This window comes from Camelus ferus, chromosome 14 (assembly GCF_009834535.1).
Source record: "Camelus ferus isolate YT-003-E chromosome 14, BCGSAC_Cfer_1.0, whole genome shotgun sequence".
NCBI lineage: Eukaryota > Metazoa > Chordata > Mammalia > Artiodactyla > Camelidae > Camelus > Camelus ferus.
Window position 1 is genome coordinate 18678719 of NC_045709.1, and position 27147 is coordinate 18705865.

The 27147-nt window shown below is 45.5% G+C and overlaps 2 long non-coding RNA genes across 7 annotated transcripts in view; one reads left to right on the forward strand and one right to left on the reverse strand.

Moving 5' to 3' along the window:
- Positions 1 to 3905: 3905 nt before the first annotated feature.
- The window catches only part of LOC106730733, a 98203-nt gene continuing 74961 nt past the window's right edge, over positions 3906 to 27147 (forward strand). For 2 of the 6 annotated variants that reach the window (XR_004325754.1, XR_004325756.1), the window contains exons 1-3: positions 3907 to 4299; positions 15534 to 15693; positions 22270 to 22499. This is a non-coding gene — a long non-coding RNA (uncharacterized LOC106730733). Of the gene's footprint in view, positions 4300 to 15533; positions 15694 to 22269; positions 22500 to 27147 lie in introns of all 6 variants that reach the window. The other 4 variants (XR_004325753.1, XR_004325752.1, XR_004325750.1 and 1 more) reach the window with 4 other exon arrangements.
- Positions 15767 to 19539, reverse strand: LOC116668583. The gene is made up of 3 exons (XR_004325758.1): positions 19486 to 19539; positions 18746 to 18887; positions 15767 to 16288 (listed from the first exon to the last, which is right to left on the reverse strand). It is a non-coding gene; the product is annotated as an uncharacterized LOC116668583 (long non-coding RNA).

Sequence of the window (27147 nt, forward strand, 5' to 3'; positions counted from 1 at the left end):
TTGGTCTTTTCGGAGAGAGATGCTTGCCGTTCTGTAGGTGGAGTTGGAACTCTGATAACAGTCAGCCTCAGACGATGGCCATGTCGCTGCCACACCACCGCCACCAATAATAATTTTTAAAACCTCACTTAAAAATCATAAAGACATTTCTATTTTGTTTTATTATAAATAGCTCTTTTTTAAAATTGGCAAATTACTAAGAAACTGCTAGTGCAAACAAGTTAACTTGAAAATATATCTTTACTAGCTTTCATGCCTCCATCATCAAATAGAAGGATGACAAAAAAATAAATAAAGGCTGAGGTCAGAGTTTAATATGTAACTTTACTTCTTTTTATTTAAATCTGTAGAACAAGAGAGACCAAGAGTAAAGCAGATGATAAATAAGTGGACTTGTCCAGGAGCCTGTGATATTGTGAGTCTGACGTTCTGGTCCCTCTTTGGCAAGTTAGCAGACCCTTGGGCCAGGGATGGCAGCCAGCACGGTCAGCAGGTAACCGGCCCCAGGCTCACGCAGGAGCTCCCATGTAACTGGGTATGGAGGGCCTGTTCTAGGGATCTTTGTCTACAATTGTTAACATTTTCTTATTGGGGGACCTACTGAGCACCCAGTCAAAGCACCGCCTTTAAAATGAACAGCCTCTTTGGAGCCACATTCCAGGGAAAGGAACTCTGGAACCATTTTTTCCTAGAGACAGGCAACATGTGGTTTCACTGCACTAGACTTATAGGGAGTAGCTTCCACTAATTTTTGTAAAACAAAAGAATTCCTAGAACTGTTATTTTCCTCCCAAGGATGGGAAATGTGGGTCTCCATAACATTTCTGGTACCTTTAATTCCAGGGAGGAAGGCAGTTAGGTAAGTAACAGAAACTGTCAGATGACAGTCTTCTTATCATCTACTCCAGATTCTTTCCCAGGATCCAATTTTAGTTAAAAACATAAAATAAAACCCATCTGCTATCACTTTAGAAAGTTAAGAGGAAAAAGCCTGAGAAAGATTTTTAAGGAATAAACTAGCAAAATGTATTCATGATAAAACTGATCAAAATTAGGGTTGAAATCTAAGTTTTCATCCAATACAAAGCAGTCTTTCAATTTTTTATAAAAGGGTTTTTAAAATAAATTTTATTCATCAAAACGGGGCTGCTATAAATGTATGATATTGTACCATTCAATGTATGATTTCACTGTGTGTAGTTCCTCCTACTACCTTAAACCAGTTAGCCTGACTTCTAGCGTGGGATAAAATGATAAAAATAGGGCAAACACTCAAATGTCCTCTCCTTGAGAGAAAGTCCAAGGTATGAAAGAACCCCGCAGGTAGCAAGCCTGTCCCTGATCTGTAAAGTCTACGATGGAGCTGACCTCTGTCTCTCCTTTCCTCTCAGGTAGGTTCTGCTGATCCCGCTGGATCCTTCCTCTCTTGACCCAAATCTCCAGTGAAGCACGGTGTCTGTAGTCACTGAAGGGAGCTGGTCAGAACCTCCGACCCTTGTAGCGTCGGTGCACATCCTACAGGCTCTCCGATGGGGCTGTGGCAGGCTCCACCCCCGCCAACTCCCCGCCCCACCAATTCTCCAAAAATCTGTAGGCTGTGGTGTTGGATTCCCTGTTCCCTCACTCCAAACACATTACCTTCAAGCCAAGATCTTTTGCACGAGATTTCTATTTTCCACTTTCTATTAAAAAAGCAGGGAGGGAGTCAAAATGCAATTCAAATTACATAATTGTTTGCCACTCCCTTCAAATGATGGGGTAACATTTTTTTCTAGTAGGGCTGTGGGTTCCAGGAAGGCTGGGGCTGCTCCTGTCCAATTGGTTACTGCATCACCTGCGTAGGTGCTCAAAAATAAGTCTTTTGTGAATGAATTCATTTTCTCTTCTGTGATGAACTACAAATTCTAACATGTGGTTTCTAATGCTGAACAGGATACAAGTTATTTCCAGAAATTTAGGTTGACATACCCTACCACCCAGTTGCCTGGAGGGATCGGGGATAATGCTAGCAAAAAATGGAGACATTTCATTATAATTATAGAGAAATAAGTAATGAACTCAGATCTTGGGAAGAATGAGTACTAATTCGTCCACTGAATATCATAATTTTCATAGTATCTCCAGATATGGATATCATTATCAGATAGAACTGTCACTTTTGACAAGCTTTTTCTTTTCAGCTGCTTTTCTTCTTGAGTATAAAATATTTACGTTTAGGGAACACTTGCTTTTAGAGTTAAGACTCCTTTAGTTCTATTAATACATAAAGGTAATTCCATTAATGCCATTAAATTTTCCTTTATGGGCTGAATTCTTATTAAATACAACAGACTACGTTGGATCTGTCACTAAGTCAAATTTGTTGAATGAATTGAACCGAGTCTTCCTCAAATTTATTTTAACCAAGTGTTAGGGGAAAATCTGCCCCTAAATGATCGTGCTTAAAATTATATTATTTTTGCTTTCTAGTTACCCCACAATTTAACCTTCTTTAAATGACATAAGATTACATTAAACAGTGACAAGTGGTATAGGTCACATAAAGAAAATGTAAAGACCACTAATATTTAGCAGATCCTACACTGTGGGCTGGAAAAGATACAAAGCCAGGGAGAATGAATTTCCTTACCCCTCAAATAAATCCAGCTCCTGTCCACAGGCTGAGGACAACACCTCTTCAGGATGGAAAGTTGACAAATACAGTTCCCTGATTGTTTAGTAGGCAGCCCCGCCTTCCGGAGCCATTCAGTCACTTGTGAAGGTGCCAGGCACCGTGCTTGGCACAGGAGACTCAGCGAGAAAAAACACCAGACCCAGCACCTACCTCCTGAGTTTCCAGGAGCCCACGTGTTCATGCGGAAGACAAACAGTGAACAAATAAATACACAAGAAAGATGGTTTTGGACGCTGTTCAGGGTAAGGTGATAACAGGCGGGTCACCGAGGTGGGGGACATGGTGGACAGTCTGGAAAGGCCCCTCTGGGGAGATCCAGCAGGAAGGTGGTTCATTTCCCAGCTCGGCTAGGGGCTCGCTGCTCACCCTGTTTCAGGGGCTCTGGCGGGGAGCGGGGGCCGCTGAGGTTCCGTGACCCACCCTGGGCAGCCCCAGCAGAAGTTCCTCAGCCCCCACAGGGCTCTGTTTCCCCACTTCCTGGCCTTTCCCTGATCCAGGAAGGCCCTGACCGCTCTCCCGTTTTCCCAGTTACTCCTCTCGCTGCCTGCCAGTGTGTGTTACTCACACGCTCCAAGGAGAGGCCCGGCCTCCAGCTCTCAGGATGTGGAGAGCTGCAAATAGCACGGACAGCTGCAGCTGCAGGGAGCTGCCGGGAAGCGCGCCAGCTGCTGCCACCGCGGAGCCGGGCCTCCTGGCCCCGAGGCAGCCGCGCAGAGCCCTCCCCGGGTTAGGCCGGCGCGCCCGCGCAGACCACGGCCGCCCTTCTCCGTGCTGGCGCACACGGGCCGACGCAGGGCCGGCGAAGGGGAACGAACGCGTGCCCTTAAGCGCTTGCTACCGTCTCCGGGACGGCCCGGAGCTGGGCCGGCGCCGACCTTTGCCTCCTTCGCACGACGTGGAGGGGGGACGGGAGCCTCGGGGGAGAGCTGATTCAGGCAACCTCCGTGTTCGTGGTGCCTGCCTGGCCTTTCCTTCGGGATTTGTTCAGTCTTTTGACATCATCTCCTTAAAATATTTTTCTCCTGAGTTTTCTGCTAGCTACAAGACTCACATTCTCCCCTGGCCACGCTCCTAAACTTGAAAACATGAGTATTATTTAGAAAGCACCATAGAAAATTTGTCTTTAAAGAAGGAAGCCTATGAGGAAATTAAAACGGACCCCATACTCTGCTCCCACACAGTCAGACTAGGGATGGGTTCCGGCTCGTGCGCAGTCCTGGTCTGTTTCCCCCCAGAAGTGGGAGGTGACCTTCTGGAAGCCGAGCGTGGCTGGCGCCCAGCGCTTTCACCCTTCTGGAAGGTGGGTGCACATTCCACAGGTGCGCAGCTCCACCTGGAAACAGGACGCCGCCCGGCAGCACTGAGCTCCGGGACCCAGCCCTCCACCGGGACGCGGGTTGCTCCCTCCGAGGCCCTGCCTGGGGCTGCAGGGGAGTTCTGGTCCCTTCCAAGGCCCAGGTGCCCTGAAAGGGTGGCGGGCGCCCGGCCTGCCGTGGGCTGCAGGCTCCGTCCCATCCTGGCAATGGCCTGGCGGCTGCGGGGCAGGCACAGAGCCCCCCGCCCTCCTCCCGGCCGGGGCTGTGCTGGGTCTGGGCGATGCTCGGAAGGAGAACTGCTCTCCTGAGGTAAGTGGGCTGCGTGAGAAAACACAACTGCTGAGATTGGCCCGGATTCTGCTCTGACGGTCGGCCTCGGTCCTGGGGGAGCTTCTCAGGGCAGTTTTAGCTCCTCTCTCAGCTTTTATGTGAAAAGGCGAGAGAAGACACAATTCAGAGATGAGTGTGCAGAGCTGTAATTGTCACAGGTAACTGTTGTAAACGACCATGACATTATATTGTATTTTCATCTCTCTTTCTTCTTTCTGTTTTATTTTTCATTATGCAACCCCAAATGTTAATGTTTATCAGCTGATGTTAAGAATTCGGCTGGTATTGAATACATGTTACCGAGACGGCCTACCTCCAAAAAAGAAAAAAGAAAAAAAAAAAAACCCAAACCCCCAAAACTTTAAAAGCAAGCCCATACAGGTTGACAGGTCAGCACTGAAGATTTTATGAAATAACAAGATTTTCGGTGAATGGGAAGCTCCATTATATTCTTTCTCTTTTTCAATTAAATTTTAAAGATGTTTCAGCACATATGTCTTTCCCCCAGGTGGGGGTTTTGTTTCAGGTTTCCTTTCTGCTGCCTGAGAGTGCTTTAAGTCTGCCAGCAACTCCCCTGAGACAGAGGGAGCTCTTAATGCGGAATATTAACTCCTCTGCCTATTATATGCATAAATCCAGGCCTACCTCTCTCTCAGGGGCATCAGGAATTGGTTTTGTGTGCTGTTTGGAGAGGCCTTTGCGTCCAGAAACAAAGAAAAGTGGAAAAAAGCCCAAAAAACAATACCCCAGAGAAATAAGAGTGTGATGTCCAAAGACCTAAAGCAGCACTGAGTTTCAAGTCACTGCTTTTCAAAAACAGTTCACACACAGGCTTTGGATTCGCACGGCTTTGTGCCGGCTCTTACCTGACCACTTGCTAGGTGTGTGTCCTTGGGCAAGTATTTAACCTCCTGTGCCTCAATTTCCCCATTTATAAAACGGGCGCAATAATCACAGTGACTTTATAAGGCTTTGAGGACATGTGTGGAATTTAATAAAATAATCCATGTAAAATGCCTGGCACAGTGCTTGGCACTTGGATAGAACTCAATACATAGCTATCATCTTTTACAGAACAGTAACAAATTATATAATAAATTACTCGCTTACAGTAATTACTATTATGTTATTACAAAGTCTCATTCTCATTTCTCCTTCAACTTGGGTTTCCACCTTAATGCAAAACATACTACCATGGCTTCATTCTAATTATTTGAACTTTGAACTCTAATTATTTGATGTCAGTGGTTCCCAATCACCTGGGGAGCTCACAAAGGGACTGAAGCCTGAGTCTCACCCACCAGGATTCTGATTTAATTGACCTGGGGTGTGGCCTGGGCTTTGGAAGTTTTGAAAACTCCCCAGATGGTTCTAAGGCACAGCCAAGTTTGGAGACCAGTGCTTTTTGGTGTTTTCCTAATCGAAAAGGCAAACAGATGCTTATAGTTTAAATCAAATTAAAGCAGTAAGTATTATTAAAGTAAGTATTCTGAGCTAATAATTTGACTCATTTTGCTGCATTAGCCATTAAAATCAGCCAATCAACCGACTTATTTTCTCACAGAATTTGTAAATTTTGACTGATTTGACCAATTAATTTGGTAAAATTTGATTTATTAAAATCACATGGCCACAGGCTCAAGTAAATTGAATTTGTTGAGAATCAGCCATGATTGAGTAGGTATTTGGAACTTTTTAAGTTATACATTACCACAGGAGTTCACATTATTTAATTCGATCTTATACATTTGCTAAGAAACTGAGCATTAAATTAAAATGCTGATAGTTTTGGATTCATTTAGTAAAAAAAAATAATTGATTTCTCAAAGTCCTATAGCTACAGGTTAAAGGAAATTGAATTTGCTGGGGACCAACTAGGATTTTAAGTGTAACTGGGAATATAAACTACCACAGGAGTACATATTATTTAATTCCATCCTGCACATTTGCTAACCAACTGGATCTTAAATCAAAATGCTGTGAGTTGGGATAAGATTAATGTTGTCTCGTCCCTTGGATCTCATCCTGGGGACCTTTAACGACATGTAAGTTGCTATCAGATTTGGACACTGCCGTCTGTGTCTTATTAACCTCTTTAAAAAATTAATGAGCATGTTGGTCCACTTAGTGCTTCGGTCATAGTGACCATCAGATGAATCATGAGAGAGGGAGCGCTCACAGCCTCTGTCAACATCCTCCATTAGAGGCACAAATGCTAGATTAGAAAAAAGTCCCTGAGCCTCCTTCCCCGGGAGTTCAGCATCTGGCTGTGGACCTGGAGCATAACCAACTACTTTATCTGGGCGCAGCAAACCTTCCTGGGATGTGTCCATAGCTGGACAGAGCAGAGTTCAACCACCACTCATCTGCAAGTGTTTATGTTTAAAACATAAAACAGTTAAGTTGAAAATCAGGCAATTTTACGTGTATGGGCTACTTCCCCCACTACAGGACAAGTTATTTGTTTATTAGGACATTTATTTGTAAAAGGCAAAGGAATGACATCATTAGAAAATGGAGTGCATAAGAAAGAATTACCCCTTCTGATAGTTTTATGAAAAGAGGAATTTTGGCTAAAGATTGAGTAAAAAAAACTAGCCCTTAATGGTCTAAAGGGTAGGAAGGGAATGAATATTTAGTAAGGACCCCTTCTGTCCTAGGCTCCTTCTGTGCATAATTCCCTTTAATCCTTACCATATCTCCTCAAAAGCGAATCAATCCCAATTCATAGATAGGGTAACTGAGGTTCAGAGAGATTAAGTAATTTACTCAAGCTGCACAGCATGAAGTCAAAGAAGTGGGACTTGAACCCAAGTCAGTCTGCCTCAGACCCTACAAGCTATTCACTACATGTCAGGGTGATCAACTGTCCTGGTTTGCCTGGAACATGAGGCTCAGTTTTAAAACCACGACAGTCCCCAGAAAACCAGGACTAGATGGTTACTCTACTCGGTAACCAGACATTACTGCTCCCTTAGCCAGCCAGATTCCAGGCCCAGGTCTGCCCAAGTGGGAAGGATGGGAGACCTGGGTCCCTCATTTATTTCAGAAAAGAATATATCCAACCCTATTACTTTCCCACTGGAGAAAGCATGTTTGACCGAACTACTCTCTCTTTAAATTATGTAGGTCAAGCATTGTCAAACTTTTCCCCCGAAGGACCATTTTTTATTTTGTGGGCCACAGAGTCTCTGTCACAACTACTCAGCTGGGTCATTATAGTGGGAAGCAGCCATGGACAATACAAAAATGATGGGGTGGGCTGTGTTGCCAGAAAATTTTAGTTACCAAAACCGGAGGTGGGCTGGATTTAGCTCATGGATAGTGTGCCAAACCCTGATGCAAATTGTTAATAAAGAATCTTTTGCATGGATAATCCAATTTGAAGAAGGATTATTTCTGGAAGTTCCTTTAACTGGGGTAGGGCCAGCAGGCAGTTGGGAGCTGTCTTGTGGACTAACCTATTCATCAGTTGAGTAGTGCCTGCTATTTTGGGGCTATGGAATTTGCCTTTTCTAATCCTACTCAAAAATCACTAGCATGTGGGTGTGTGAAGGCAGTAGACTCACAGCTCCGGGCACACACCAGCTCCCCTCCCTCGTCTGTGGGGAGATAGTAGTCACATTCATGTCTCCACTGTCTTTTCAACTTCTATTTCAAAGCATCATGTAAAAAGTAATTCCTGTTGCACTCTACATCATCTTAACATATATCCATTTGCTTCAAGATAGCATTTTCTTTCTTGTGTGCTGAAAAAATATTACTAGATTTTTCTATAGTGAAAAGCAATGCCACTTTAGCACTAAACAGCTTCCACCAAACCAACAGTCACTCACGTGTGCCTCCACCCACTGTGGGTACTCACCCTGTGAGGTCAAGTGCAAGCTTGCCAGTCACGAATTCTGGGACTCCCGTGGTTGGGGCCAGACAGCCAGAACGGAGCAGTGCGGAGGGACCACTCAGGACCGTATGCCCCAGCCTCAGATATGCTTCCAAGAGGAGTAGGCACAAACCAACCCAGTTTTTGAAATTTTACTTTTTGAGTTTTATTGTTACTGAAGTATAGTTGATTTACAATGTTGTGTAACATAGTCTTTTATTACAGTGTTGTATAACATAGTCTTTTTTTGCCGGTGGGGGTGGTGGTGGAGATAATTAGTATTTATTTTAATGGCAGTACTGGGGATTGAACCCACGACCTTGTGCATGCTCCATATGCACTTTACCACTGAGCTATACCTTCCCCCCTTGTGTAACATAGTCTTGAATGCAAAAGGAGCAGTGGGCGTGGCTTAAGGAGGGGGGAGGAAAAGCAGATTTAGGGGGAAAAGAGCAAATGGTAATGCTCAGGATTTATAAACCGAGTACTGAGGGAGGTAAGAAACGGAGTAGCTCAGGGATGGATGGAAGAGGCTCTCAGGCTTTGGAGGCAGCAGGGGGTCATGAGGAGGACGCAATGGCTAAAGTAGGTAGAAACCCTGGACTCTGAAGCAGGAGCTTGGCCCGCAGGGAGTGATCACTTCCCTACAGAGGTGGTGTCTGAACCAGGCGAGGAGTGCCCTGTGCTCTTTTGTTGTTGTCCTTCTTCATTTGCTTAATGATCTCTGCCTAAACTCTTTCATGTTTGGCTTAAGAGAAACATTAGAACCAGTGTCTCTTCTGACTTACTCTGGCTGCCGGATGCACAGACTTCCAGACAACAGCCACGTCGGACACATGTCCACTAATCATAGCTTTTGAGTTAACCTGTGACCTGCCCAAATTACCAGCTCAGGCGAGGTGGGGTTCTGACCACTGGTTTCCATCACTGGGGACACCGCTGGGTCCTGGCCGTCCGGCCCACACCACAGGAGCCCCTGAATTCGTGATGGGTAACCTTGCACTTGACTTTGGAGAACTGAATCAAAGGGTGTATGACTCTCAAAGAGAACCATTTAAAGAAGGTATTAGAACAATTAAGATCAACACATCAACATAGATAAATATTTAGACCATGCATGCATTAAATGAGGTGCTATTTTGGTTTGATGATAAAATCAGAATCAACGATTCACCTGAAAACATTTCATAATTGTTTATCAGTTTAACCCACTGACTTCAGTCTCCTAACCTTACCCTTGTAAGAAGGGCATTAATACTGAAGATTATCGTGATACCCAGCAGAGAAATATACTGTAATTAATAATTTAGCTTCTTTGTGCTTCAGCTGCTTTCCTAAATTACTTATGAAACAGCCACAAATATGACTGGTGCTGCTGGGGAAGTTCACATTATCCATTTCTTATTTAACAATGGAGTCATTAGAAAGAGAGAGGGAGAAGGGAGGCTGGGAGTGAGAAACTCGTTGTATTAAATACAGATTCTGGTTTCTCGAGAAGCTGCGTGTTTGGTTTGGCTGAAGGATATCAAAAGCCACTAAGCAAGAGAATGACATTTGTTGCAGCCAAAGTAAACAATTTTTATTTCTGTTTTCCACATGCAAGCATATGAGGAGAACGTAGCACATTTTATATTTGTACATTTGGGGAAAACATGTAGAATTATAAGCATCATAATATGAAACACGTCCCTTATGCTACTGAATGCTTCCTCACTGCTCTGGGAGGGCTGCAAGGCCAAAGAGTAGGAAAATTGGCGATCCTGCGAAATTTCAGTGTGAGTGTGGATTTTGTATGGTCCAACAGAAAGAACCACACCTGAACTGTCTCAATTGTGTGGAATTTTATTCTATAACCTGTTTCCAGAAGATGTGACTCAAATATCAGAGAAGCTTATCAAATGTAACCCTCATTGCCAGGAAACTTTTCCTTGAGCCTTACTAAGGTGTTTTTTTCCCCCCGATCTCGAAAGAGATGGAAATGTTTTCCATTGGCCATGTACTCCAAAGTTTTCCCTCTCTCTCCCAAAGAAGAGTTATTTAGAGGCAGAAGCCCCACCCCCAGACACAACATGATCAAATGGATGCCTTTCCAGCGAGGCTATGCTCAAAAGTTCAGACAAACTGGACTCCTTTTTATGAAATACTGTTTCTCGACACTCTTAAGAGTTATGCCTGCTCAACAAGATGGTTGCAATAAACTTTATAAACGTCCACATTTTGAGAAATCAAAATGGGTGGGTGTTAAGAGTGGAAACATTAGAATTTAATGAAAAGTTATTGATAATATTAACAAAGTCTTTAACAGTGCTGGCCACACAGTAGGTGCTCAGTAAGTATTACAAACACTAGCAATTATAACTTTATTATTTGGGAATAGTCACATTTCATGACAAATGGCAGCATGAATATACACATTTATAAATGCAGACACCTATGCATGTATATAATGCATATGTGTAAACAAAGAAGTGGCTAACTTTTCTAACTGCCAAAAATAATCTTTGCTTCTGTATGAATTCATCGCTGTTTATTTGTTCTCCTGTTGAGAGCTGGAAAGGAGAGCTCTAGCAGAGGTGTGAAATGGCTCATTTCTTTTAGTTCATTATTAACCTTGAAGCTTCGCCATAATTATTCTAATCTGAGCGTTGAAGCCGCTTTGGCCATTGATTAAATGCCTAATCAATGAATTAAAATCGCAGACCACGCTGCACGGTGCCACCTTTAGCCGAGATTACAGAAGGTTTAGATGAGAAGGGCCTTCAGGTGTCACTGAGCACAGTGCCTCATTTACAAGTGGGAGACTGCGACCCAAAGACATCAGGGGACTGGCCCAGGGCGCTCGGCAAAGATCAGAGGGGTCATTTCAAGACTGGACATTCACCTCTACTTCCCAGGCTCTGCCCAGTCTCATTATCTGAAGGCTTTTTCCCTCTATAAAAACAAGTCTATCTGATTGCACTGTGTGAAGCCATTACAGTTGGATTTGCCTCCTTGGCCTCGTGTGGGTGTCAGCCTCGTAAGCCTCTCCAGTGTGGAGAAGAGGGATTATGAATCCAAGACAGTGAACAGGGGGCTCCAGCAGTTCTCTCCTTAACCTCCTTTCTTGCTCTGCCCTTGACGCTACATAAAAATACACAGGGGCCCAGTAAGATCACCTCACTTTAGACTGAAAAAGTCCACTGTTTTACTTTTGTTTTCCAACTGTAGTTTTAAACAAAGTCTTTGCAAATAGGTCACAGGAATCTCTTTCTTGTATCTAGATGGCATTTTTGGCGAGAACTGGTTATTGGTGAGTTCAAGAAATCACTTGTCTCTGATTCCAGTGTTCAGAACGGGTGGTCCAGGGGGCAGATTTGCCTGGAACCACACCTGCAGAACCGCAACAGGCTCCGGGCTGGAGGCTCCCGGAGGCAGGGTGTGGGTCTCCTCCCGCTTGTATCTCCAGCACCAAGCGCAGTGTTCCGTGGAGTTTGTTAGATACGTTAATGAAAGAATAATAAGCAAATTAAATGTCTGGTTCTCCAGAGTTTCCAGGGCAGGCACTGGGGCTTTCTAAAGTTGTGTCAACCACACCGGATGGCTACGATGACGAGACCAAAACACCAACCCGCCAGCCAAAAACCCAAACGCCCTTCCAACTCTTCCATCCACGTCCGGGAGCCAGTGCGAAGCGCATTCCCAAGTCTGAGCGGCAGCCTTAAACTTAAGGGGGTGACTTGGGAAGGCGCCCCCACACCTCACTACTTCTTTCCGAAATGCTGGCCGACGTCCTGTCTTTCACTGCTGGACCAGGTGGCCACGGCCCACAGCACCTCACCTCCTCAGGATGGATCCACGGCAAAGCCCATTCCCCAGTTTCTTGCCTCCGTGGGGTTGTGTATAGCCTGGTGTTTCCCATCAAGAAAAAATGAGCACTTCAGTTTTGCTTGCTGGCATTTTGGACAACTCTTCTGACCAAGGCCTTGCATCTGTGGCCAGAATCCCAGCCAGCCTGACTTCTGATTAATGTGTCCAGTAAGTGGTGGAAGGTGCGCTGGAGCGTGTGCTGCTGGAAAGACAGCTCTTTAGACATCCCCGTGTTGCACACTGATTCGGCGTGTGTGGCCCCTTCGCAGGGACCGGCGTTCCTGCGCTGAGTCTGCGGTGTCTCGCTGGCAGGAGACCACGCGGGGGATGAACATGTCTTAAGGAAGGAGCAAGAGTTGAGAAGGGACCAAAGATGCAGCCAGGGTCCCCTCCCAAAGCCTATAATTAAACCAATAACCAAAGTTTCCTTCAGGAAAGCTCAGTCCTGATCACTTGTCGGGGTGAAACTGCATCTGAAGACAGGTTTCCGAGATGTGAACGCTGAGGTCTCTTTATAGCAGCACCAGCAGTAAAATACCTTTATGTTGGCCACATTCACTTTTCCAGAGACATCAGCAAGAAGAGGACTTGCCTCCTAGATGGAAAAAGGACACACTGTTCCCTTTCTTAAAACCTTCCACTGTGTCGTTTCACCCCGGGTTTTGAGTTCTGGAAACACGGATGTGTGTGTCCCTGAACTGAGAAGACTGTGTGCCCTGGGTCCTTCACACGGCAGCTGCATTTCACAAAAGAGAAATGCTTTTAACCTGATTTTTCCTGTGGCATTTAGCAAATCTGCCCTGGACTTTGCCACATCCATTTTTTTTTTTTTTCCATCCCCAAGGCACCGCTGTGAGTGGGTAGGAGGGAAAAACATTAACTTCACTTAAGCCTGAAGAGAGGTCAGCGACACGTCCAGAATCACACGGGGACCCAGAATACCTGCCTGGGCGGTTTCTGAATCAGTTTGAAGGCTGCTATTGAAACAGCAGGAGATGTTTACTCATTTTGGAAATCTCTTGGGCTGTGTCTCTAAAGGGCTGACAGCTGGCTGAAGGGGGAAAATCACTTGCTGCTTGCTCACTACTCTCAAGCCAACCAGGTGAAAATAAAAATATATTCCGCAAAATTGGTAGAGAAGTTCTCTCATGATAAATCTACAGTTGGGTTATTAGGGAGCGAGAAAGGTCTGTCTGAAGACAGCCCCAGCTTTTGAAGTGGATTTCACAGAGCAGGTCTGTGCCCTCATGATGGGCCCCACTCCCATCCCAACTGTGAGAAAAATAGCCCCTTGACATTTTAAACATTTTCTTGTGTCTGGGTGACTTCCCAAATATCTGGCGGCCTCCTCTTCCGTCTGTACCTAGATGACTGTACTGCAGACAACGTGGTGGAGAACGGAGTGCAATGGGCGACTTAACAAGCTTCTTCCAAAAGCTGGCACTCTGGGTACCGCACCTTTAGGCCAGTGAACATTACTAATCAACGCATGGAAATGATTGGTGCTAAATGAAATGAACCCCATTTTCAGTTCCGCTGTGGTTGAAACCCATTATTTTCTCTGATTCAATAAAAGGATCTTGGAAGTTGGTTGCAGCCTCCCTGGTTCCTCCCCTCCTGTGGGGACCCGGCAGTTCTCTAGCTCTGCTCTATGCTTTGCAAGTGAAACAATCTTAGTGCCTTTAACAACCCCTTCTCCTTCCTGCTCCCCGTCCAGCCAGCTGTACAGTCCTCTTGGAGCCGGCTGTGAGTTTCCTGGTCATGATTCTCAGGTAGTTTGGAAACCTGCCCACACCAGTGACCCTCACCCTCCAAAACAAAAACAAGACAACTCACAACCACCCCCCAGACTAACAAGAGGAGCAGCCCACCCACCCTGGTCAGCAGGCATCATTTATTTCAAATGTATCCATATGTGTGGTCATGTGGAGGTTCCTTTGGCCACTCTATTGAGCTAATTAAATTCTAAGATAGTTAAAAGTTTACTAAATTGACCAGAAAACTCTTAGTCACCAAATATGGCAATGAAATGAAAGCACGTCTTTCAAGAAGGCACTGGCTGTGACAATGACTAGACAAAGAAAGAAAATCCCTAGACTTCTTGGCAACTTGGTGATTTATTATTGCCCCCTGAGGTGTGTGCGTTTCCTGTTACTGATGACAGTCCCAAGAGCTGGTCCTACTGGATGTAAAAAAGGGAACTTGAGAAGAAGGAAAACTTTCTTTACAAGTTGAAAGTAAAAAAAGCTAAGCAGGTAATAGTTATATTTTAGATATGAAAAATTATAGACACTGGTTTCAGTTGTCAAAAAGCATAAGCTTAAACCTTCTGATTCCCTAATTAAAGTTCTTATTCAGAAAGTTCAAACACAACCTTAACAGCTCAGTTTGTAAAATAATATCATAAAAGGAGAGTGAGCAAATCATGTGTAGCTGTAGGACAGGGGAGATCCTATTACCAGTTACCAAAGGGAGGTGCAAGGGCCCCAGCGTGCTTGTTGAGGATCTCACTGGAAAGGTGGTGGGGAGCACACACAGTGTCCTTAAGGAGGATGGAAGCCCAGGCTTGAGAAAAGGTGCAGCGAGCCAAGCACAACCTAGAGTTGGAGAAGCTACTTTTTTATTAATCTGTGAAATTTGCATTGGTTTTGTTTCTTTCAGCGATGTCATCGGCACCCTTTGCACCTCACCTTCAATCTCCACCTTTAGCCTAAAGCAACGACACCCGGGTTACGGTGTGTATTCCAGGCATTTCAATCACCAAATTTCAGTAAAAACAAAAGTGGATTTCTCACAATTATGATCGTGGCTTGCATAGGCCCCGATTCATATTTTTCACCCTCACCTCACCTCCTCTCTCAACCTTCACTTCAAAAAAGAACAGAAAGAAACAGAGCATGTAATTTCTTTCCTTTCGGTTCTGGTTGAAGCGTGTGTTAATATCATGATGTCTGAATTCTCATCATATCAGAGTTTTAAAACTCCAACAGCTCTAATGGGTAGATGCATCTATTCATGGCCACTTTCAGTGGTGCATGTATACAGACTCTCAAATTAAGTTCTGACGGAGCAGTTTGAAATTGTGCGAAGCACAGCGACTTGCCCTCTCGCTAGAGTGACTGTCAGTGGTCCAACATGTTTTAATTCTAACTGCCTATTCCCCAGCTGCCTGACTAAAGACTGATATTATGTCCAAATCAAATTGCTTATCTTGCATTTCACAGCACAAAGGGAAATCCTGGGTGTCTGAGTTTGTTTCCCAAAGAGTTTCCATTAACCCAGTTCATATTTCTCAACAGGAAGTCTTCTAGACTTGGGAAATGATAAAATGTATGCAACTGAGAGCCAAAGATGATCGTAGATAAAGGTCAAACATAAAAATATATGCATGCAAAGAGTTAGAAATAATACATTTGGGGGCATTTTCAAAAACAGTTGCTTATTTCAAGAAGAAATTAAAATTATACTTCTTTATTTTAATTTTCAGATGTAACTCACTTGGTAGAATACTTGGAATACTGAAATCCTCCCATTTTTAGGACAAAATTGGACTTGTATCTCTCTATAACAAGTACTAGACCCAGAAAAATACAAAGAGCTCCATAATAATGCGGCAAAATGTACCCTGCAAAATCACTTATCTAAAGGTAAGATTATCTTTTACTGATAAATTATTAAAAGGCTATTCAAATTAAGCTGTAGAATATGAATGCAAAGTAGTCAGAGTTACTTTTATATTTGGCATAATAGCTAAGAAGCTTAAAAAGAAAAGCAATATGATAACAGAACCACACAATGGGATAGCAGAATCGCTTGGCTTCCATCAAGCCTCCTCCTTAATGTTCTGCAAGAAGAGAACATGCGAGTCGCCTTCATTGTGGAAGCTTCTGTCCTTTGGAAATAAATGGCTGATCTTGATTAAAGCCTAGAGGAGATAGGCAGACACTTTGATTCGGGATGCAATGAGAGAAGCGGTTTGCTCTTCGGCCGCAGACAGAATCGCAGCTGAGTAAGGGCTGTGTAGGCCAGGGCTGGGGAAGAAGTCCACCTGGCAGGGAACTGAGGGAGCAGTCGGAGCAAACGAGACCGCAGCAGATGTCAGGGTGCAGACAACAGTGGAGGACACAAGAGTTCCAAGCAGGTTGTTTATATGGCCTGTCGTCTCCAACTGGAGCACACGTTTCACGTGGGCAGGGATTCTACATTTGCTCGTGGCTGTATTCGCAGCTCCTGGAACAGTTCCTGGCTCATAAATATTGGATGAATGAATGAACATACACTAAGTTTCAGAAGACAGATTTGTCCAAGGAAATTAAATTCCACAAATATCTAATGAGCACCTAAGCAGTGGTCTGCTAAGTGTCCTCAGGTGATGAAGAAGTCACTGCAGTGCGGCACAGGAATCCCCAGTGCTTGGGGGCGGGGGGGGGGAGTTGGGGGGGTGCTGATGACATCAGGGAGCATCCTGGGAATACTGTCATTTGAGATGGTATTAAATGATGCGTGGTAGGAAAGGCGGAAACTGGGACCCAAATACCAGGCTGGCCTTGGAAGTTAGTTCCCTGAGCTCCCTGTGGGCTGGAACCACCTCATCTGCGTGCCTGGTGCTGGCGCAGTGCACTTCTAGCAGGTGCTCAATAAATGCCTGTCAACTGATGAGCTGGCAACAAGGATGCAGGGAGGCATCCGAGCTCCCTGCGGGATCAGCACGCTGGCTGGGACCAGCCTTCCTTCCTTCAGCTCCACCTTACTGACTTGAACGACCAGGGACAGTCCAGAACCGGGACTGTCAGAATCAGGGCTGAGATTTGTACCCCAGGATTAAACGTTAAAATGTCAAACCCCGGGGCCCTATTTGGGACTTCCTGTATCAAAATCTTGGGAAAGGGACCCGGAAACTAGTTACTGTAAGCAAATATACAGGCAAGTCTCCTGCACACCAAAGTTTGGATTCTACTAAAGTCGGATTTTGTAGACAAGTAAAAAGATCTAGTAAGAAGTCTCTCTCAAGTACCTGTGTTAGTAACTGAAATCCCAAGGGCATGAGAAATTAGCATTGTGGGTGGTTCCTGTGGACCAAAGACTGCAAAGATGCTTTCACATATAATAACTTAATACTCAAAAATCCAAAGGGGTAGTTTTATGATACCTATTTTTAAAGAAACAAGCTCAAGGATAGTAAATAAGTTGCCTAACACTGCACAGCAAGTATGGAGTGGGAATCCAAACCAGGTTTAATTCCTGAGACCATAGGCTCCCCTATGTCTTGCTGCATTTGGGGAAATGCAGAATAGAGGGAACCCGGACGTTCTGTAGTGCCTGTCTTTAGGAAATGCACATAGACCCCCATTTCTGATTGGGTGACTCTGTCAAGATGAATTTCTGGAAATCAAGATTTGAGGTTTTAATTATACATGCATTAGGCATAGACAGAGTGTCTAGACCACCTATGACTTGAATAATCCTTATAAAAAAGCCCAATGCTGGGTGCAGTGGTTTGTCAGGGGCCGAAAACTCAATGCACAGGGCAGACAAGTCCCTTAAGAGGACAACAGGGGAGGTGCAGACTGTCACATCTGACACTGCTGCTCTGCTCCAGTTAACAGTCCCACCCAGGTGGCCAGGTCTTCTCAGATTTCAAAGAGAAGCCAAAAGTCCAGCTTCCCATGTGAAATATCCTGATTTTTAAATCTAGGTAACAAATTCAAAGGGCAAACAAACAGGTCTGGAAAACAAGGTAGGCTCCAGCCTACAACCTCTGGTCTGGAGCTAACTCCCAGGGACTTAAGCTACATGGAGTAACTGGGATACTGTTTAGTGAAATGTGTCTGTGCATCTTGTTTTTATGAAGGTATATTCTATCACTACTGCTGGTTTAGTTTAATCAAACATGCATCACATTGTCTTTGATTTTATGTAGGTGTATGAGACACGGCCTGAAGGCCAAATTTTTGTAAATTGAACTGGGCCTTCCTATTAACTTACCATCCCAGGGATGCCTCATTCTGGTTTTGGAGTGATCTTCAACCGGCACTGGACAATTTAAAATTAAATGATTTCCTGGCTGTTCAGCTCATCTTAAAGAAAAATGGAGTAAATTCTCTGGGGACAGAAGCTTCAGTTTTAGTAAGCACCCCACACTGCATCTGCTTTATATTAATTGATTGCATTTGGAGATCTTTTAAGAACTTCTTGGTGCTTAAGCATTAAAGCTGCCCTGTTTCAGAGCAGACATTCTCTCTTGCACATACAGACCTGATAATGTGATTTACTACAAATGATATAATGATACACGTTCTAAACCAGGAAGTTTAGAACAACTAATAGGGTTTTCGTCCTTATTATTTACCGGTTGTTAACTTATGTATAATGCCTACTTACTAGCCAGGGAATTACTGTTGTTCTTAACACTTACGCGCCCTGAATAATGCGCCCCTCTCTCGGTACTGGCAGCGCTTTAGGGAGTATTTTCATACGTATTTTACCGCAGGGTTAAAAAGACACCTCTCCCGCCGCGCCTTTCTTTTTGCAACGTGTATGCATCTATGGCGTGTCATCAAGGGAGGCGATGTTAACCGATCAAAGCAGAAATCATCATCAAATCAACTTAGCACAATGTCACCACGTCAGCAGTCTAACGATGTTAAACGCATCAGAGACGGACAAGCACCAGTGTGAACGGATGAAAAAGGCACTTACAAGGATGACCCGCAAAGATTCCTAGTTTCAAGACCCAACAGAAAGCCTCTAGGAAGTGAAGCCGGCAGGTTCTACTCTCACTTATTTTCATCGCTATGGTTGTTGTTGTTGTTGTTGTTGTTTTTTTTACTGTAGTTTTCCACTGTAAAACAAAAGCACATCCAATGAACCTGCTGGATTTTGGGGAAGAAAAGCCGCCGCCTCTTTCCCGGAAGTCTGACGGAGCCGAGTTCCCGGACTGCGCGGCCGCGGCCGCGGCCGCGGCCACAGGGAGCGCCCCCCGCGCCCCGAGCCCGCGTGCTGCCGCCGCCGCTGCGCCGAGGCCCGGGCGGGGCGGGCTTCACTGGGGCTTTTTGGGTGGGGGTGGAGTGCTGTTTTAGGAAAGCTCCGCGTGCCAACCTCTTCTTCCCAAGCGCGCCTGCTGCCCAAGAGCAGAGTTACCAGGCCTGTCCTCCGGATGCCCGGAGGGCTCTGCACCCTCCCCTACCCCTTACCCCCCACTTCCTCCTTCCTCCACCTCGCCCCTCCCCCACCCAGCCTACCTCCCTTCCCCCCTTCCCCCTCGGTCTCCCATCCCCTCCTTCCCCATCTTCTTCCTCCCACTCCTCCTTCCTCGCATCTCCTCCTTCCTCGCATCTCCTCCTTCCCCCCATTTCCCTCTGCCCCCATCCCCTCCCTCCCATCTCCTCCTCCCCCCACTTCCTCCTTTCCCCGCCTCCGCCCCTCCCCCCTTCTCCTACCTCCTTTCTCCAACTTCCCCCGCTCGTCTCCTCCCCCGCCTCCTCTCACCTCCCACCTCCTCCTTCCTCCACCTCCTCCCACTGCATCCCTTTCCTCTTCTCTCCCCTCCCCCGGCCCCCCAGGGCTGCGGGCGGCTTCCTCGTTTCGGCGTAGCCCACAGATTTGGGCCGAATGTGGTTCCCAGGCTCTGGGTCAAGAATTCAGACGGGAAAAGTTTGCTGGCAGCTCCAGCGGCCGGGCCGCCCTGGAGCCCGGGCCGCGCCGGCTCCCCGCTCCCGGTCCGTCGGCGCCCGGCAAGCGCGGCGCTCACGGAAGGGCGGTGGCAGCGCCCGCTGCTTTTCTTCTCACTTTCTCGGCGGTTCTGCCCCTGAAGTTGAACGCGGATTAAAGGGCAGCAATACCTTGTGTTAAGAGAAGAAAATGTGGGAGCCAAATGGGACTGAGAGGGAGAGAGGCGAGCGGGAGGCCAGAGAACGGGGGAGCAAGTTGGCTCCGCTGGGCTGGGGACGGAGGGTCCTTTGGGGCGGAGTTTCACGTGAGGAGTGCACGCAGGGGCTGGGACGTGTAAAGACAAGGTGGCCTGGACAACGGAGTCCCAGGCAAAAGAAAAGTGTATGGTACTTCTGCTGCCAGAAACGATGGCCACACAGTTTTGTTTCTCACTTTTCCGTCTTCAGACCAGTGGATCCAGATCATGTAAGTCTGTATCATTCCCAATTTGCACTCGAGGACACTGAGGCAAGGATAGGCTAAATGACTTGGCCTGGCCACACAGCTCTTAGTGGCCGACCCAGGACTCAAACCCACATCTCTCTGACTCCAAACCCATATTATACTATGACCTAGTGTTTCCTGGTGTAAAACAGATGGTCCCACCTTAGCACAGATTGAACCCACACCTTGTTTGGAGGACAAGCAGATAGATTTGCAGGTAGGTATGTGCTCTGAATTCTTTCAGGCTCGTATTTCACAATGGACATAATCAGTGCATCTTCACCCCCGAGGATGTTAAGGAAGCCTTTCATTAGCAGGAATCTCTGAATTCCTAAACCCTTGCCAGAGTGAGTGCTTAAGGAGCTGTTGTCTCCAGTGAACCCAAGTCTCTTTGTGGCCTGTTAGGGAAATTCCCTGGGCCCTAGGCTGGTATCTCTGTGCAAAATGATTGGACTATCCAATTGGATTTTTAAAATCCCCCAAAGTCCCATTCTTCTACAAATGAAATATACAAAAGTAAAGAGGGAGAGACCAGCAAAACAAGCTAAACTTGAAGGTTTCATGGGACTTCTTGCAACCTACCCAGAAATCTCTGCTGGGCAGTGAAGAATCGCTGGGAAAACTGGGATTCTCAGCCTCTTTGGTATTTTTTTACAAGATACTGACTCTGGAGACGAGGGAGGTGGGTGCCTGGGTGGTGATAGTAATGGGACATGGGGGTCCTCTAAGAATGTGTGTCCCTTTCCTGTTTATCCTCAGCAAATAAAAAACACACCTGGTTCTCTTAGGCTCTTTAGTAGTTTCTCTTCAGAAGATTTCAAGATACCACTAAGGATTTTGTTTTTGCTTCCATTACTGCTTTAATTCTACTTAATGTCTACACACTCATAAGTCACCAGAATACACCCTAATCCTCACCCAAAAAATGAGATCAAGATTCGACAAGCCTAGCCATCTAAGAAAATCAGTGGGAAGCCTGCTTTTCAATTATAATGTTTTACATGTGGTCCAATACGGTGCAGGGGGATTGCTGTTTAAGAAGCACTGTAGAGTAGTACCTCCGTGTGCCATCTGATGGCTCATCTATTACTAAACCTCATACAGCACCCCTACTGATGATGAAATTCCCCAGAGGAGCAGTGGCAAGTTCTCCTCCTGGTTATCTTTCTTCCATATTTACAGGTTAAGAACTGAAGCCACCAAGAAGGGGCTTAGTACAACCTGACACCCAAGCCTTATGTTTTGGGGTGGACGGATGCCCTCGTGGGTCTGCGGCTAATTAGGCAGACAGTCAAGAGAGGAAGGGAGCCGGTTCCACGGGCTTGCATGGGAATAGCCGTGAACCCCTGCAATGGCAGGGGCTTCTGTTTCCAGGCAGCTGTTCCAAGGCAGAATTGGGCCATTTTCTCTAGGTGGGCCAACTTCCATAGTCTTTTCGTCATGACAGCCCACAGGGGCCTAAGGTCAGGCTTTCCTTGTATGGAGGAGGGACCCCCCGCCCCTCCAGAGGGTGGTCAGGGAACCTCCTTCCTGCTAGTACCCTGAAGAGAAGAGACTCAGGTGAGTTAAATGACTCAGACAGCCCACCGCCCTAAGCCAGTGTAGTTGGCTCCTGAGCAGCTTCCTCATCTGGTCTTAGAGCCCTTTGCTACTTGTGGGTGCCCCTGTGCACCTCACTCCCAGGGCATGTCTGCTACTGCGGTGCCCTGTGCCCCAGACCGTTCCTGGCGATCGTGCTGGAGACCATTCCAGATACAGTTCCAAGGCAATCTGGCGGCAAGTCTGGGCTGAGATGCTGCGTTAGAAACCATGGGCAGTGTAGATGTTTGCCTTTTGACTGAGACCATCTACAGACCATGCGTCGCTCCCAGGGCTGGCTCTGGGACAGGGAAGCTTTGGGCCTTTGCTGTGGCAGAACAGTGAGGGAGGTACTCAGGGTTTTCAGCGCCTCTTAAATCATCCCGAGCGAGCCACTTACTTCCCCACGCACAGGCTGCCGCTGGCTCCGTCACAAGAAGATGAACTACAAGTAATAAAATCAAGATGAAGTTCTGTGTAAATCTTTCCAGCTCACAAAGATGGTAGAAAGTTGAAGATGAAAGGGCTGTTAAAGACCATCTACTTCAACCTCCTCATTCTGAGGCTGTGAAAACCCAGGCCCAGGGAGGCGTGTTGATGACCCGACCATCACACAGCGGCTCCGGCTCCGGGGCGGGAGCTGCATCAGCTTTCCGTGGCTGCGGCGTGACATCCTTGCCGTCCCACTAGTCCTAGAGCATCTTTCGACTTTTGCAAACAGGTAAAGAGAAATCAGTCTTTCAGCATCTTCTCCTCCCTCTATGTTTATTGTTTCCAGCTGCTAAAAATTGGCACTTTTAAAAGTGGGTCATCCTGCCAAGCATGGAGGGTCAGGGCTCTGGTGAGCGCTGATTTAGAGGAGTGAGAACCAGCCGGTAGTTGGAGACATAACGGCCAGCCTCCTCCCTGGCATCTGGGGATTTCTGTCATTCAAGTCACTGGGTGTGTGCCCTCGGCCAATACTAAACCACAGAGGCAATTGCCAACTCCAGTACTTTTGCCTTCCGGGGATGGAAAGCTGGAGGAAATGGCATTTCCTAATCTCGTTGGCCTTGGATAGAAAGATATTTTTGCCTGATGGAAGCCTTCAGAGAGTAGGTGTGTATTTAGGGCCTGCAGCACTCTCCAGGGTCCTTTAAGGGCCCCGGCTGTCGAGAAATACTCACAGATGGTTCTGGCGTGGCCTTTGCCTCATTTAAGACCTTTGGGTTGCAGTCATCAACTTAAGCTGGCTTAAGCCTTACGGGAAATGTGTCATAAAGCAGGGTTTCATCAAGTCCAAGGACAGATGGCTGCCAGGCACCCAGGCAGGCCCCCTTCTCCAGCTTTGTCTGTGCCCCCAGTCTCTCTCCCTCTCCGAATTCGACTTTCATTTCTTCTTCTCTGTGGGCGCGGGGCTGGGTGGGAGATGATCCCGCTGCAGCTACCAGGTTACATCTCTCCTGAAGGCATTAGCCAGGTGACTGGCCGTCATCAGTCTAATTCCACATTCCCGGGAGGGAGAATGGGACTGGCCCAGCTTGCAGCAGTGCACAACCTGATCCAACCGAGGTGGCAGCAGGTAGGGCGCCCGGGGACAGACTGAGGGGCAGTTCTCCCAGATGGGAGAGGAAGTAGGGTGGGCAGACGTTTCCAAAGTGTGACTGTTACAGACTTTCATAGAATTAGTTTTTGATACAGAAAAGTGGTATGGTGCAGGTGGAAGTCTGGGACAATTCAAGCACAATAGAGACTTTATTTGCCTAAATTCTTTTTTTCCCCCACAGATTAAAATCTTTAATGTATTACATCACTTACACCGTTGATTACATTTATAAATATATTTCAAACTATAGTCACATTCGAATCTCTCAAGACTTTGAATATCAAAAAGACAAATTTACAATTCTACCAACGCACTTAAACTCACAAATTAATGTCTAAATTCTTTTCCCAAGCATGGTTTGAAAACCTAAACATTTAGTTAGTTATTTATTTTTTCCCTGCTTTTTTTTTTTTAATTGAAGTACAGTCAATTACAATGTGTCAATCTCTGGTGTACAGCACAATGTCCCAGTCATTATTTGCCTAAATTCTTGAGTGACAAATTCTCTATCAAGAAGCAGTGTCTTTTTTAGAGAGCAGTTTCCTTGCAGCTCAGCCCCTGTCCTCTGGGCTTTAAGAAAGTGCAGTCAATCAATCTGAGGGATGTCTTAATCTTTTATGTGCTGATCATACATATTTTCATTCTGTTGAAGTGTGTTAGTGGGGTAGATCCTGAAAATGAAATAAACGGTCAATTTTTAATTTGTATGTGTTGATATATATAGGTAGATAGATATGTGTGTATGTGTATATATGTACACACGCACACATTCCTATCCTTTCAGATACCCAGCGTACTTCCAGAAAGGATTGGAAGGAACTTCTAATAAAAACACAGAAGAAATATGACAAAAACCCATGAACACTAAAAAAGAAGTGAAAGCCCCAGTAGCAGACAGGTTGCAGTCGAGCAGCGGCAGGGAGGGGCAGACTCTTAATTCCTGACCTGAACTTTCTAATACGCAAGGCAAAGAAGCAAGTATCATGAAGTGAATAGCCATTATTATTTAAGCTATTATTAATTAGAAGAACTATTATTTAGAAGAACTCTAGAATAGTGGAAACATCTAGAATGGTGGTTCTCAAAATACAGTCCAGGGACTCCTGGGGTCCTCAGAACCTTTTCAGGAAGCCCATAGATCAAGACTATTTTCAAAATAGTACCGAGACATTGCCTCTGTCACTCGTTCTCCTGGGTGTACAGGGGAGTTTTCTAGAGGTTACGTGCCATGCAATCTGATCACAGACTGCATGCAGAAGTAGGTATGAGAGCCCAGCTGTCTACTAAGCTAGACTTTCGAGAGATTTGCAGAAATTTAAAAATAATCTCACTTCTCTCACTAATTTGCCTTTGTTTTGGAAAATGTATTTTCACGAAACATACATTATGTTGATGTACTTTGGGCTTACTGCTTTTCTTTTAAATGAATTAATAAATGCTTAATTTTTTTTAATTTTAATATGGTAAGGACTGATGGATATATCCTATAGAAGCAAAAGCTCTTTGGGGTTCTCAACAATTTTTAAGAATGTAAAGGGTTCCCGAGACCAAAATGTTTGAGAAGTGCTATCGAGAATCTTACTGTCCATTTGTGTCTGAGATGGTGATGTTTGCCACCAGAGTTCCTTTTTAGAAGGCACTGATCATGTCTCTATTTGATCACTATGTGCAAAACTAAAATCATTTGATTAATAGATAAAGTATTATTTTTGTACACAGACATTCATTTATTCCTCATTTTATCTGTGCAAGAAACATTTATTGAGCACCTGTTATGCATGTTCCAAGTGTGATACCTGTCTCCATGGAGACAAGGAAAGGCCACAAGTAGGACCCCTGCCCTTGTGGAGATTTGTGATCTAGTTTGCAAAGGGGGAACAATGATGACTTGAAAATAACTCAGGATCAATGTAAAACCAGATGGAAACTGCTTTTGTTTCTCTTCACATGAGCTGCCAATTAAAACAAATACTATTTATTTTACTGAGTCTGCAGATTTGGGGTATTGGATTTACTGGTGATTCAAGTTACAGTAGCCCTGGTCAGTTATCATTGTGTTTAAAGGTATGGCATGTTCTGAGAAAACTCAGTAGAGATCAACCAAAATCGACATTAGAAAGTATTATACTTGTATTTCAAATAGATTTTTCATTTTGGAAATACTGGACTTATTGACGGCTTTATTAATGAGATGAACAGTTCATCAGATGCTTAAAATGTGATTCAGGTGATCACAACTGACTCACAACATTTCAGTAACGTGTATAATGCACTTAGGAAGACAAAACTACATTGTACAGTTATAGTAAAAAAGAAGGAAGGAAGTTTCTAGGTGTGGCAGTGTCTGATGTTAGGTGAGCCTCTGGCGAGGAGGAAATGTCCAGCGTTGGTAAAAGAGAGATGCCAAAGAAAACACCAACTGCGAGGTGCCATTAGAACTTCATTTCCTTCTTTCACAGCATGGCTGGGCTGGAAGGTCAAGGTGGTACGTGCATTATCTCAGTATGTTAGACAAAAACCTCTTATAGTGTCTTTGTTGATTAGTGGAGAGATATGGGGTCAGTATAGGGCAAACTGGACTGATTTACAGCTGGTTGAACAATCACTTCCCCAAAGTCTTGATAATAGACCCGTTCCAACTTTGACGGAGGTCTCCGTTGACTTGCCACAGGACTCCATCTTCAGCTGCCCTCGGTACAGTATTGTTATAAATGATATCCTGAGGAAATCTGTTGATGGCAAAGATGGGAGGAATAGCTTATACATTAAGATGCCAGAACCAGGGTCCCAAAATATTTTTAAAAACTGAAACAATGTGCCAAGTCTAATAAGTCAGAATTTAATAGGGAAGTATCCTACCATTGGGCCTTCAAAAGCCATCCAAACAAGTCTAGGATGTTTGGAACCTAGCGTGTTTAAGTGGAACCAGGATGAAGCAAATACAAAAATGTGTCTAGAAAGGCCTTGTGATGAGTAGGCACCACTTGGCTTCTAGGATGTTTCCTGAAGCTCCATGATACCAGTCGGTGTTAGGCCAGGGGTCAGGAGCGTGAAGGTGGGGAAGAAACTCAGGAGAGGAGTGTGGTTTAAGAGTGCAATGTGCAAAAGGAAACAGCCAACTCAATAAGTGGCTCCCTAAAGCGCATTATGGGAGGTCTCAGATCATATTAATGGGAATATTATGTCTAGAATAAAGGAGGGGATGGTACTGCTCTACTCTGCAAGTTAGGCCTCTCCTGGAATATTGGAGGCAATTCTGGGTTACTACCTTTTACAGAGACTTTGACCAGCCAGAAAAATAGAGAAGACAGCAACTAAGATGGAAGGGGTCTTGAAATCCTGTCACAATCCTGCAGAGTGAGGCCCCATTGAGGCCACAGGACTCCTGGCTGCCTCTCAGACTTCACTTCTGCCCACTCCCCTGCTGTCTGCACTTCAGCATCGCTGACCTTGATGTTTCTCAGACCTCACACATCTCTCATTGTGGGGACTTCGCTGCCCCCCCCCCCGCCCCCACATTCATGTGGCTCATCCCCACAGTCCAGTCAGGTCTTTGCTCAGATGTCACCTCCTCATGAAGAGTCCCTTACCTCCCAGAGAAGCACTCCCCTTCCCAGTCTCTGAACTTGCTTTTCCTTCAGTGGTTTTATCTTTACTGATGTGACATTATACATTTACTTGTTTAACTGTTTGTTTTCTGTCTTTCTCAATAGAAGAGGGGTCTCAGGAGGGCTGGGGCTTTGTCTGGTTCCATCTTTTGTCCCTTGCTCCTGATACACCTCAC